Raw genomic sequence first — 13,879 nt, forward strand, 5'->3', positions numbered from 1 at the left:
TGCCTGCTGGGAGCCCCCATGCTGTCCTGCAGGCTCCTGTGGGGACACAGCCACTCCGTTCTGTAAATAGGCCGCTGGGATGTGTGCCCAGTGCCTGGCCTGAGGTCAGAACTTAGGTGATGGCTGGCAAGGCTGCTGGAGCCTAGGAGCCCCACCACGCCCTTACCCGCCTGTCAGTCTCTGCTCTTCCTGCTCAAACCAGGTACAGTCTGGCCCTCCAGCCATCCCTTCCTCTGTGGGGGACCCTCCCTCCCTCCCGTCCGCTGTGCCTGCTCTGCCTGGGGTGGTGGGCCTGTGTTTGGAAGGGTCTAGAGTAGGCACAGCTGGGTCTGGGGAGGGCAAGGCTTATTGGTTTAAGGGACTTTCAAATGGAACATTTTTATATCCAACTGGGTGGACAGTGGGGAGGGGGGGGGGGAGCTGTCCGAATCCTCCCGTCGGGTCTGGAAGCTCCTCACTGGGCCCAGGGACTGGAACCCTCACCTGCCTCCCCAGTGGCAGCCCCTCCCCTGCCTCCCAGCTGTGGGGTGGCGGTGAGGGGACAGCTTTATCTCCCTCCCTTTTATTGAGCTTGGATCTTTTTCCAGGTCATTTCTCAGCTTCTGAGAAATTATAGATCTGCCTGGGAGAAAGTCCGCACCCAGAAATTTACAGAGTAAACACAGTTACACAGCAGAAAGTGCGGACTCAGCAGGAGTTCTGGGCCAGTGGGGCCTCTTCTCTGTGCTGGATCATGAGGCTGGAGCAGGGTGGGTGCACGTGGACAAGGAGCGTTGGTGTTCCTGACACTGAACATTTGAAGGTTGGGACAGGAAATTCCTGTGATCGAGCTTGCGCGTCTGGGAAAGCCTTACTCAGTGGTTCTCAACCTTCTGGCCCTTTAAATACAGTTCCTCATGTTGTGACCCAACCATAACATTATTTTCGTTGCTACTTCATAACTGTAATGTTGCTACTGTTATGAATCGTCATGTAAATATCTGATATGCAGGATGGTCTTAGGCGACCCCTGTGAAAGGGTCGTTCGACCGCCAAAGGGGTCGTGACCCACAGGTTGAGAACCGCTGCCTTACAGGATTTTGGCAGCTGGGGTTGGCTATTTTTTAAATTTTTTTTTCTTTTCTTTTTAGAGAGAAAGGGAGAGAGAAAAAACAAACATCAATTGGCTGCCTCCTGCACGCCACCTGAGGACCGAGCCATAACCCAGGCATGTGCCCTGACTGGGAATCGTACCAGCCACCTTCTGGTGCACAGGACAAAGCTCAACCAACTCAGCCACGCTGGCCGGGGCGGGTTGGGAACTTTAATTCTGCGAGTTGTGCAGTAACCCTTCCGGAGTAGCTGGGAGCCACTCCGTGCTGGGACACCTGAACGCCACGTGCTGCTCTGTCTGCTCTTACCCCAGAGGGACAGTGGCTTTTCTTGTCTGTGTCTCCTCCATCCCCATGAGATGGCAGCTCAGGCTCACTGGCCGGTGGGCTGTCCTCTCTGAAGTGCAGGTTTCAGTCTCTGGCCAATTTTCTATTTGGTTGTCAACTCTGAATTATAAGACAATTAAAAAAAAAATCACATGAAGATGCAAGCCATTGTCAGGGTGGGGAGCCCATGCTTTCTGCTCTGTAGTTTGCTTTTTTGTGCTCTTGATCATGGTAGTGGCGAGAGTTTAATGTGGTCTCTCATAAGCTGTTCCTTAAATCTTATGAACTTGATTTCCCAAATACCAACAGTAAAGATGGAAAAAGTCCAAAAAGGTTTTTTTTATGTAGTCCAATTTATCAAACTGGTTTCAGGTCCTATTTGTCACATGACTTTTATGATCTTCTAAAATACCTTGAAAACATGTTACCTTTCACCTTGGCATCTGCAGGCTACCTGCTCTCCAATCCACTTCCTAAGCATGTGAGGCCGAGCTCACGTTTCATTCTCCTCAGCGGGTCCCCAGGGCTCACTACCATTTAGTTCGTGGCTGTCCTTGCTCCCTGCTCCTCAGGGTCCACGTCAGCGAGGGCCCTTTCTGGGCTCCCCTCCCCCCTCAGCTCCCCCTGCACCATGGAGGCTTTTCAGTGGGTCTCGGTAGCTGGTGGAGCAGGCCCTCCCTCCACTTCCTCCTCAGAGCACTTGGCTACTCAGTCCTTTGCATTTCCTCATCTGCTGCGGGAGCAGCTTGTCAAGTATCTAAAATGAAGCCAAAAGACTTTTTTTAAAAAGATTTTTTTTAGGCCTGGCCGGAGTGGTTCAGTGGTTGAGTGTCGACCTATGAACCAAGAGGTCACGGTTTGATTCCCGGTCAAGGCACTTGCCCGGGTTGTGGGCTGGATCCTCAGTGTGGGGCGTGCAGGAGGCAGCCAACCAGTGGTTCTCTTATCATTGATGTTTCTCCGTCTCCCTCTCCCTTCCTCTCTGAAATCAATAAAAATATACCTATTTTTCAAAGCCAATAAAGATTTAAAAAATATAATTTTTTACTGATTGTTAGAGAGGAAAGGAGAGGGAGAGAAACATCCATCAGCTGACCCTGCACACCCCCTCCAGGGGGGTGGTATCAAGCTCGCCACCAGGGCATGTCCTGACCGGAGTCAAACCAGCAGCCTTTTGGTGCATCAAACCACTGAGCCACACCAGCCAAGCCTCTTGAATTATGAATTGTGTTACAATTTGGGGAGAATTGACATCACAATACTGAGTCTTTTGATTTGTGTACATGGTGTAATTCACCTTTTTATTTAGGTCTCCTTTGGTTTCTCCCTTTCTGTAGATTCTGTGTTGTGATTTTGCATATATTTTTTAGATTATTTTTCCTAGATGGTTGTTACTAGATACTATGATAAATATCTTTTCTCCTTTAACTTTGTGGAGATTGAAATTGTTTTCTAAAAATAGGTTGGAAAAACAAAGTATTAACGGATGTGGTGCTTTTACTCAGTACTTTCTTTTTCTTTTAAAAAAATATATTTTGATTTTTTATAGAGAGGAAGGGAGAGGGATAGAGAGGTAGAAACATCAATGAGAGAGAAACATTGATCAGCTGCCTCCTCCACACCTCCTACTGGGGTTGTGCCCACAACCAAGGTACATGCCCTTGACCAGAATCAAACCTGGGACCTTTCAGTTCACAGGCCTACGCGCTATCCTCAGAGCCAAACCGGTTAGGGCTACTCAGTACTTTCTTAAACATCTTTATTGATATGTGATTCACACATAAAATGCATCATTTTATGTATACGTATACAACTCAATGATTATTTTTTTTCAATGATTCTTAATAAATGTGTAGGGTTGAGAAATCATACTCATCTAGCTTTAGAACATTCCCATACAGTGTGTGGTCCTCTGTGTCTTACCTTATTCACTTAGCATAGTGTTTTCGGTTCATCCACATGAGAAAGTGTTAATTTTCACTCCTTTTTATGGCTGGATGGTACTCCATTGTATGGATTTGCCCCATTTTGTGTATCCATTCATCAACTGATGGACATTTGGGTTGTTTCTATTGGGGTTACTACTATTAATGCTGCTATGAACATTTGTATATGACCCTTTGTGTGGATGTGTATTTAATTCCTGCTGGAGTGCTTCCTAGGAGTGGATTACTGATTCATAGAGGATTTATGTCTTAAAACAACAACAACAAAAAACCTGTTGCCCTGGCCAGTGTGGCTCAGTTGGTTGATCATCATCCTGTCTACTGAAAGGTTGCCAGTTCAATTCCTAGTCAGGGCACATACCTAGGTTGCCAGCTGGATCCCCAGTGAGGGCATGCGGGAGGCAGCCAATCAATGTTCCTCTCTTCCTCTCCCTCTCTCTTTAAAAACAGTAAAAAAAAGTTTTAAAAAATGATACTCCAGTTGTTCACATCCTCACCAACATTTGGTATGGTTACTTTTTTATTTTGAGCGATTTAATTTTAATTTGTTTTCTCTGACAATGATGTTGGGCCCTTTTCATATGTTTATTGGCCATTCTTATAACTTCTTTGGTGAAATGTTTGTGTATTCAAGACTTTTGCCCCTTTAAAAAAAATCTTTATTGTTGAAAGTATTACATATGTTCCCTTTTCCCCCACATTGACCCCTGCTACGCCCCCAGACCTTCACCACCCTATTGTCTGTCCATGGGTTATGCATATATGCATACAATTTCTTTGATCACTTCCCATCCACCTACCCTCCCCTCCCTCTGCGATTCTGCAGTCTGTTCTATGCTGCTATGTCTCGATTTATGTTGTTCATCAGTTTATTTTGTTCATTAGATTCCACATATGAGTGAGATCATGTGATACTTTTTCTCTCTCTGACTAGCTTGTTTTGCTTAGTATAATACTCTCCATATCCCTCCATGCTGTCTCAAAGGGTATGAGAGCCTTCTTTTTATTTTTTACTGCTGCATGGTATTCCATGGTATAAATGTACCATAGCATTTTTATCCACTCATCTACTCTTTTGCCTATTTTTAAATTGAGTTGTCTTCTTAGTAAGTTCTGATTCCCTAGCTCAGTGGTCGGCAAACTGCGGCTTGGCAAACTGCAGCTCTCAAGCCACATGCGGCTCTTTGGCCCCTTGAGTGTGGCTCTTCCACAAAATACCGACTTCTGCGCATGGGCCATGAAGTTTCAATCGCACTGTATGTGCGTGCCCGCATGTGGTATTTTGTGGGAGAGCCACACTCAAGGGGCCAAAGAGCCGCATGTGGCTCGCGAGCCGCAGTTTGCCGACCACGGCCCTAGCTGGTTTGGCTCAGCGAGTAGAGTGTCGGCCTACGGACTCAACGGTACTAGATTCAATTCTGGTCAAAGGCACATGCCCAGTTGCGGGCTCGATCCCCAATGGAGGGCATGCAGGGGGCAGCTAATCAATAATTCTCTCTCGTCATTGATGTTTCTATCTTTTTCCTTCCTCTCTCAAATCAATAAAAACATTTTTTTAAAAAAATAAGTTCTCAAATTTTATACATTATGGATATAAGACTATATATTTTGAATTATCAGATATGACATTTGTAGGTATTCTTCTCTATGACTTGTCTCCTCATTTTTAAAAATACTTTTTGTTGGTTTCAGAGAGGAAGGGAGAGAGAAATAGAAACATCAATGATGAGAGAGAATCATTGATCAGCTGCCTCCCGCACACCCCACAATGGGGATCAAGCCCACAACCCAGGCATGTGCCCTGATTGGGGGATCAAACCGTGACCTCTGAGTTCATAGGTCAACACTCAACCACTGAACCATTGGCATGTCTCATTTTTTAAAATGCTGTCTTTTTTTAAAAAATATTTTTTTATTGATTTCAGAGAGGAAGGGAGAGGGAGAGAGAGATAGAAACATCAATGATGAGAAACATTGATCGGCTGCCTCCTGCACACCCCCTTCTGGGGATCGAGCCTGAAACCCATGGAATGTGCCCTTGACCAGAATTGAACCTGGGACCCTTCAGTCCACAAGCTGATGTTCTATCCATTGAGCCAAACTGGCTAGGGCTAAAATGCTGTCTTTTTGAAGTGCAAGTTTTTTACTCTAAGTCCAATTTATCAATTTTGTTCTCTTTTATGGCTCACATGTTTGGTGTTGTGTCTTACTCTGCCTAATCCAAGATCACAAAATTTTCTCCTGTTTTCTTCTAAAAGCTTGATTACTTTTAGATGTTATATTTAAGTCTATGATCCATTTAGAGTTAGTGTATAATGTGAGATGAGGTTCTAAGTTCACTTTTTTATGTATAGATACCCAATTGTCTCAGCACCAATTGTTGAAAAGACTATAATTTCCCCCACTGAAATTTCTTGCATCTTTGTTGAAATCAGTTAACCATAAATATAAGAATTTATTTCTAGACTCTCAGTTCTGATCCATTAAACTACATGCCTATTATCCTTGCACCAATATATTATGTGGATTTATAGTAAGTTTTGAAATTAGGCAGTGTAAGTCCTCCAACTTAGTTCTTTTTCAAAATTGGTTTGGCTCTGCCCTAGCTGGTTTACTCAGTGGTTAGAGCATTGGCCCATGGACTGAAGGGTCACAGGTTCAATTCCAGTCAAGGGCACATACCTCGGTAGCAGGCTTCATCCTGGCCCCAGTTGGGGTGTGTGCAGGAAGCAACCAATTGATGTGTTCCCCCGCCCCCCTTCTTTCTAAAAATCAATGGGGAAAAATATCCTTGGTTGAGGATTAACAACAACAAAAATGTTTTGGCTCTTCTAAGTCTTGTATTTCCATATAAATTTTAGGGTCAGTTTACTTTCTCCCAAAAATCCTGCTGGGATTTTGATAGGGATTCCATTGGACCTATAGATCAATTTGGGGAGAATTGATATTTTTTTTTTTAGTGTTTTTATTTTTACTTGAATTTGTTGGGGTGACATTGGTTTATAAAATTATATAGAGTCAGGTATACAATTCCATAATACTTCTGTATATTGTGAGAATTGACATCTTAATAGTCTTTTAATGGAATATGGAGTATCTTTCCATTTATTTGGATCTTTAATTTTCCCTTATCAGATTTTTATAGTTTTTAGTGTATAACTCTTACATTACTTCTGATAAATTCCTAAGTTTTTGGCCTATTAGTACATAGAAATAAAATGGATTTTTTTTTTCATTAATCTATATGCTAGGACCGTGGTCGGCAAACTGCAGCTCGTGAGCCACATGCGGCTCTTTGGCCCCTTGAGTGTGGCTCTTCCACAAAATACCACGTGTGGGCGCGCACGTACAGTGCGATTGAAACTTCATGGCCCATGCACAGAAGTCGGTTTTCGGCCTGGGCGAGTCTGTTTTGAAGAAGTACTGTTGATATTTGGCTCTGTTGACTGAGTTTGCCAACCACTGTGCTAGGACCTTGCTAAACTTACAAGTTCCAGGTAGGTGTATGTATCTGGATTCCTTAGGATTAGCTATATATAGGATCAAGACATTTTTACTTCAATATGTGTACTACTTTTGTGTGTGTGTGTGTGCCTTATTGCACATCCAGTACAGTGTTGAGTAGAAGTAGCAAGAGCAGACATTCCTACCTTGTTCCTGATTTTACAGAAAAGCACTGTCATTTGCCATGAATATGATGCTGATATTTTTCATAGTAGATGCTGTGATAGGCACTGATGCTCCCCCAACCAGATACCCATGTTGTTATCCCTGCAATCATGAATATGTCAGGTTACATAGCAAAGGAAGTTAAGGTTGCTCATCAGCTGACCTCAAAATAGTGAGATAAGTGGATTTTCCAAGTGGAGCAAATGTAATTACAAGGGTCCTTAAAAGTGGAAGAGGGGGTCAGAAGAGGTCCTGCTCTCCTGGAGGAGTATCCCCCTACCCGCTACTTTCTGAGTTTGTGAAGTGATTGGTTACTGATAGAATGCATTAGTGAAGGCATGTAGGCCTGGGCTTCCCTTTGCATGAAGACTTATGGCTTTTATCAATTCAATTTTTTGTTATAGGTCTATTCTGATTTTGTTTGTGAGGCAATGTGAGAAGGACTTGATCCACAGTTGCTAGCTTTTGAATATGGAGGCAGGAAGCCAGGAGCCAAGGAAGTAGGCACCTCTAGAATCTAGAAAAGGCAAGGAAACAGATCCTCCCCCCGCTGAAGTCTCCAGAAGGAAATAGGCCTGCTGACCATCCAGTGCAGCTCATGTCAGACTCCTGACCTCCAGAACTGCCAGTGGTAAGTCTATTGTTTTTAAGTCACTAACTTTGTAGTGACTGGACACAGCAGCCTTCAGAAATTCTGTCCTTTGTAGGTGGAGGAAGCTCTCTTCTATTCCTAGTCTGTTGAAAGCTTTTATTATGAATGGGTGTTGGATTTTGCCAAATATTTTTCTGCATCCAATGAGATGATATTGTGGGTTTTATCTTTTCTTCATTAATATGGTCTACCAGTATTTGAGCCCAGCCAGAATGGCTCAGTGATTGAGCATCAATCAGGGTACACGCCCCTATTTCAGGCTCAATCCCCAGTGAGGGGCTTATAGGAAGCAGCCAATCAATTATTCTCTCTCCTCATTGATGTTTCTATCTCTCTCCTTCTCTGAAGTCAATAAAGGGATATATATATATATATATATATATATATATATATATATTTATTTATTTATTTTAATGTTCTATTTGAAACAGACCACTTTTAGATACTAGTATAAATATCTACTGCTTTTAGATATTTAACCAACCTTGCATTCCTGTGATAAATCCTATTTGGTAATGGTGTATACTGTTGGTATTGCTGTATTTGGGTTGCTAACTTTTTATGAAGGATTTTACGCCTGTATTCATGAGAGACACTGATCTACATAAGGGACATTGGTCTCGTTTTCTTTTTGTGTGATATCTTTGCCTGGCTTTGGTATCAGGATAACATTAGACCCATAGAATGAGTTGGGGAGAGTTCCCTCCTCTATTTTCTGAGAGTTTGAGAGTGATTGGTGTTACTGATAGAATGCATATATCTAATTCCACTGGGGTTAGACAATATATTTTGTATAATTTCAGTCTCAATATTTATGGTGATGAATTTTGTGGCCTAAGATAGGGTCTATCCTGGAGAATGTTTCATAGGTGCCTGAAAAGGATATGGGTGGAATGTTCTATAAATAAGTAGGTTCACTTGAATGATAGTGTTCAGTCTTCTTTATCCTTGCTGATGTTCTGTCTAGTTGTCCTAAAATCTCCATTTATTATTGCTGAATTACCTATTATTCCTTTCAGTTTCTAAAATTCTTTTTCCCCATTGACTGCCTTCCATCGCTGCCCATTGAAACCAGACATGAGCTATTTGTTGCTGCAACAGAGGATTGTTATAACAGAAATCACAGAGAAAAAGAAATTGATTATTGGTTGTAGAGCTTAAGTCAAGGTTATGGCCTTAGAATATCTGCTGAACAGAACAACTCTAAGCTAGGGGTGTGGGGAGAGTGAAGAGGAAGAGGAAGGGTCTGGCTCCTGATGTCCTGCTCCTTGGCCTCTTACCCCCACATACCACCCGGCCTGAGTGGAATCCCAGATTGGCTTGAGGGTCTGAGCTCAGAGTTCAGAAATCAGATAGAGGCACGTGGGAGGGATGTGTGTGTCCTGGGCCTTCCTCTCAGGATCTATCTAGGGACCCTAGGCCAGGCTCCCTGGATTCATGGAGATCGCTTCTTCTCCAGGCCTCTCTGCTACCCCAGCTCAGAACCAGTCACCCATAGAAGAGGGGGGACCAGGAGAGGCCTCTCCTTTTACAGTTCTACTTACAGGTTAATAGAATGATCACAAGTTTCAGAGTACTAGGCAGAGGTGGGGGCTGCACAGCGTTGGGAATGTACTAAGTGCCTCTGAATTGTACATTTTTAAGTGGCTAATTGTATGTTGTATGAATCTCACCTCAATTTAAATAAATAAACTCTAAAAGGTTTTTATTGCTACTAAAACCTAAGTGACTCTGTAGCTAGAGAGAAACGTACCACTGGGACTCGTGCAGGACACACAGCAGATCAGCTGGGTCGCTGTGGAAGAAACAGCAAGGACCTGGTCAGGCCCATGTTTGGCCCGCACGACAGAAGACCGCACTCAGGGAGCAGCTCCCATGGGCATCAGTAAAGGGTCAGACCAAACGCACAGGGACAAGGCTTAGTGAGAGATGGAGCCCGCATCCAGAGCAGTCAGGAAATACTTCAAAGTAAAAGTCCTCAGCCCTAGCTGGTTTGGCTCAGTGGATAGAGTGTCAGCCCGCAGACTGAAGGATCCCAGGTTAGGATTCCGGTCAAGAGCATGTACCTTGGTTGCAGGTTCCCCAGCCCTGGTTGGGGTGCGTGCAGGAGGCAACCAATGTGTCTCTCTCACATTGATGTTTCTGTCTCTCCCTCTCCCTTCCACTCTCTAAAAATCAATGGAAAAATATCCTCGAGTGAGGATTAACCAAAAATAAAAATCCTCAGAAGGAAGAGGGAAGACACTGGTTAGGAATCAGTAACAAGGACTGTTTTTATTTGATGGCATCATTTCAGTCCACCTCAGATGCCTGACCCGTTGTCAGGGAAGATGTGTCGTGCCTGACACTGGGTACTCAAGGATTTTTCGCTTTCCTCGAGTAGTAGAGAAAGCAGGATCCCGAAGCAAGAGGCAAACAGCAACTAGAGCTCTGTCAGGGAGAGGGAGCCCGGATAAGGACATTGCAGACATGATTAGTAAACGCAGGAAAGAAAAACTCACCAAAAGCAGCTGAAGAAGAATAGAAGTAGCCCTATAACCATTAAAAGTACCCACAAAAGAAGACACCAGGCTCAGACTAGAATTGCCTTCTACAAACTTCTGAATAAGAAACATTCCTTAAAAAAATGTTTATCATTTACCAGAACTAGACAGACTATGAGAAAGGAACCAGCAGCTGACATTCTGATGAAATGGGATTTAGCCCAAGACTCTAATGGCAACTTCGCACTGAAAAACTTCATGTAACTCCCCAGACCAGAGGAGAATGGTCAGCTGATGCAGAAAAAGCAGGTGGTAAGATCCAGTTCCCATCCTGGATGCCTTCTCGCAAAGAAGGAAGGAAGGACCGTGCTCAGTGTAATGACAGGTACTCGGCCTGACGGCCACCCTGGAGGGGAGGAGCGGCCTCGGTGCCCATGGTGGCCACACCTGCCACTTCCTCCTGGCAGCACCACTCCCCTGCCCTTCGTCTACCTGATGGTTCCTCTCCGGTTCCGACCTATGAACGCCTGAGATCTCGACCTCCCGCACGACGGCACCTGTCTCCCGGCTTTAGGGCTCACCACACGCTGGTGACTCCTCACGGGCATTTCCAGGTGGACCTTGCCTTGAACTTCCCTGCCTACCCGGCTGTTTCATAGGCATTTAAGCTCAACTTGTCCAAACCTGACCTCCCACGACTCCAGTGAGTAAATGGACATGGAATCCCCTTAACTTAGCACTCACAGCTCAGATCCAAGCTGGGAGCAAACGCCTCTGCCTGCACCTCAGCTCACTGGGAACTCACCACCTCTCACCTCCACCTGCGGCTCCAGCGACCCTGCCATGACACTCGGAGAATCCTAGTAGGGTCGGCTATGACCTGCCTCTGCACATCTGAGTGTGGGCGCCAAGTCCTCCCCTCTGCCCTCACAGCCTCGCTCTTCCGCAGACCTGCCCCGGTGCCTCTGCACTTGCTTTCTTTCCCAGGGATCTGGGCAGCCTGCTCCCTAGATCCCCTCAATTTTTACTTCATGGCACCTCCTCAGTGAGGCCTCCCCTTGGGTGCTCTATGTACCTTATCCCTAGTGTTGTTTTTTCTCTGCAGTGCTCCCTCCATCTGACCTGCCAGCACTTCTATCATCTCTGCCTTCATCCCTCAGGATGAAGCTCCACAGGGAAGGGACTTCTGTCTGCTCACTCCGAGTCCCTGGAGTGTCCGGCATCTGCCACATCAGCGCATTCAGACATTTAGGAAACCAGTGAAGTCAGAATAAAGGCCACTGTGCCCACTTGCCTCACTTCAACAGGGAGTTCTGGAAAACCACATCCCAGATGGAACTCAGAAGGTCTACAAAGGAAACAACATCAGGGTGAGCAAGTTCAGTGGGTTCCCAGGAACAAAGTCTACAGCCCTTTACTTTCTGACCACTGGGGACATTTAAATGAAGGTGCCATTTACAACACATCAAACCCAAAGTACCTGGGACCACACTGTCCCAGAGAACTGGCCTCTGGGAAGGAAGTTCTAAAACCTGGTGAAAAGACATCTGACAAATAATAATTTCTCTGGCCTTTATCCCTATTGAGGGGAAGGAGCCTCGAATTCCTTAATATGCCCTTGGCCCCCCGAGCTTACACTCATGAGGTGACTCAATGAGGGCTGTCACCAAAAAGGCCTCCCTATGATCAGAGGGTTAGGTGGGTGGGTGGGCAGGGCTGGAGTTCAGTCACGTGGTCAGCGATTCCATGGCTGACACAGTGACACCCCAAACTAACTGGACACAGGCTCGTGGCCTTCCTGTGGGTGAGCACCCGGATGTGCCAGGAGGGAGACACGCTTGCACTCCACAGAGAGGTACAGTCAGTGTTCTGGACCCTCCCGACCTCACCCTGTGGGACTTTCCACTTGGCTGGTCTTGGTTTGAATCCTTTATTCTAAAACTGCTATCATATCCTTTACAATACAATCAGAAGTACGGCGTCTCTCTGAATTCTAAGTCATCCTACTGAGTTATTGAATCCGAGGGGGTCATGGGACCCCCCGAATTTATAGCCAGTTGGTCAAAAGTGCAGGTGGCCTGGGGTCCCAGGCTTCCAGCTGTTGTCTACGGTGAGGGCGGTCATGTTGGGGACCGTGCCTGTCACTGGTGGGTCCGTGCTGACACTGGTGGTCAGCACCACAGGTGCGCTTTAGTGGCACTGCGTGGACAGCACCAGAGACCCTGGGATGGACAAGCAGCATGTTCACCTGAAACTCTCCAAACCACACAAAATCATTTCTTCCCAATCTAGTGAGTCATATCACTCCAGTCCGAATTCCAGGTAGCAGCATCCTAATGTTTATACATAAGGGCAAGGGGCCAACGCTCTCCTAAAGGCCGAGGCTGGGTCGTGTCCCGTCCTGGAAATGAAGAACTGCCCTAAAGCTGCAGAAACAGGGGAAGGGGCCGGCGCCAGGACAGCGGGCACAACAGACCATGGAGCCACAGGGCATGCGGCACCTGGGACGCTCCCCAGCGCTGGCAGGGCCGACGGAGAGGGGCACCGGGTATCCAGTCACCGGCATAAATAGCATTTCCACATGAATTATAAACAGTGTGAAAAGCAAAACAAAAACGACTGCGTGAAATTACAGGAAGGCATAGAGAGGAGAAAGCGTTGTTAAACAAGACACAAAAGCATTTACCATGATGTGAAAAAGGATGCATTTGAGATTTGACTATAAGAAGTTAAGAATTTCTTCAACAAAGCACCGGAGTCTGAAGCTGGCAACAAACCAGGTGACAACTGTCCACACCCACAAAGAACTCGGGAAGTTTGCCGCACGGAGTGAAAGGACTCTTGGTCGATAAGAAGCAAAACCCAGTAGGAAACCACCCGGAGCCGTGGTCAGTGCGCTGTGCTGGAGGGGCCAGGTATTCTCAATTCACACATCTTTCCACCAGCGCCCACTGCCGCTGCCGCAGGGGCTGGAGGGCAGGGCTTCCAAGCTGTGGATCCAGACCCAGGCACGGGCCACAAGTCCAACCTCAACCGTAAGACCAGCTACAGCCCAGAGCCCACCAGGTCTCGGAGGGCGGCTGCAGGACCCAGCACACCAAGGTGAAAGCACCCATTCTTTTCTTTTAATCCTCACCTGAGGCTATTTTTCCACTGATTTTTTAGAGAGTAGAAGAGAGAGGGAAAGACAGAGAGAAACATCAATGTGGGAGAAACACATCGACTGGTTGCCTCCCGCGTGAGCCCTGACCAGGGCCGGGGCCGGGGAGGAGCCTGCAACCAAGGCATGTGCCCTTGACTGGAATCAAACCCGGAACCCTTTGGTTCACAGGCCAACGCTCTATCCACTGAGTCAAACTGGCCAGGGCAAAGCACCCATTCTTTTTTTAAAAAAATAAATTTTATTGATTTCAGAGACAAATGGAGAAAGGGAGATAGAAACGTCAATGATGAGAGAGAATCATTGATCAGCTGCCTCCTGCACGCCCCCTATTGGGGATCGAGTCCACAACCCAGGCATGTGCCCTTGACTGGAATGAAACCCAGGACCCTTCAGTCCACAAGCTGACGCTCTACCCACTGAGCCAAACCAGCTGGGGCAAAGCACCCATTCTTTAGAGCTCAGCTCTCCCAGAGGAGGAGGAGGGATTCCCAGACTCGGCAGCATGCAGACAGCTGCAGAGTGACCTGCGCCCCAAGCTCAGCAAAGAA

This window comes from Myotis lucifugus, unplaced genomic scaffold (assembly GCF_000147115.1).
Source record: "Myotis lucifugus unplaced genomic scaffold, Myoluc2.0 scaffold_332, whole genome shotgun sequence".
Classification (NCBI taxonomy): domain Eukaryota; kingdom Metazoa; phylum Chordata; class Mammalia; order Chiroptera; family Vespertilionidae; genus Myotis; species Myotis lucifugus.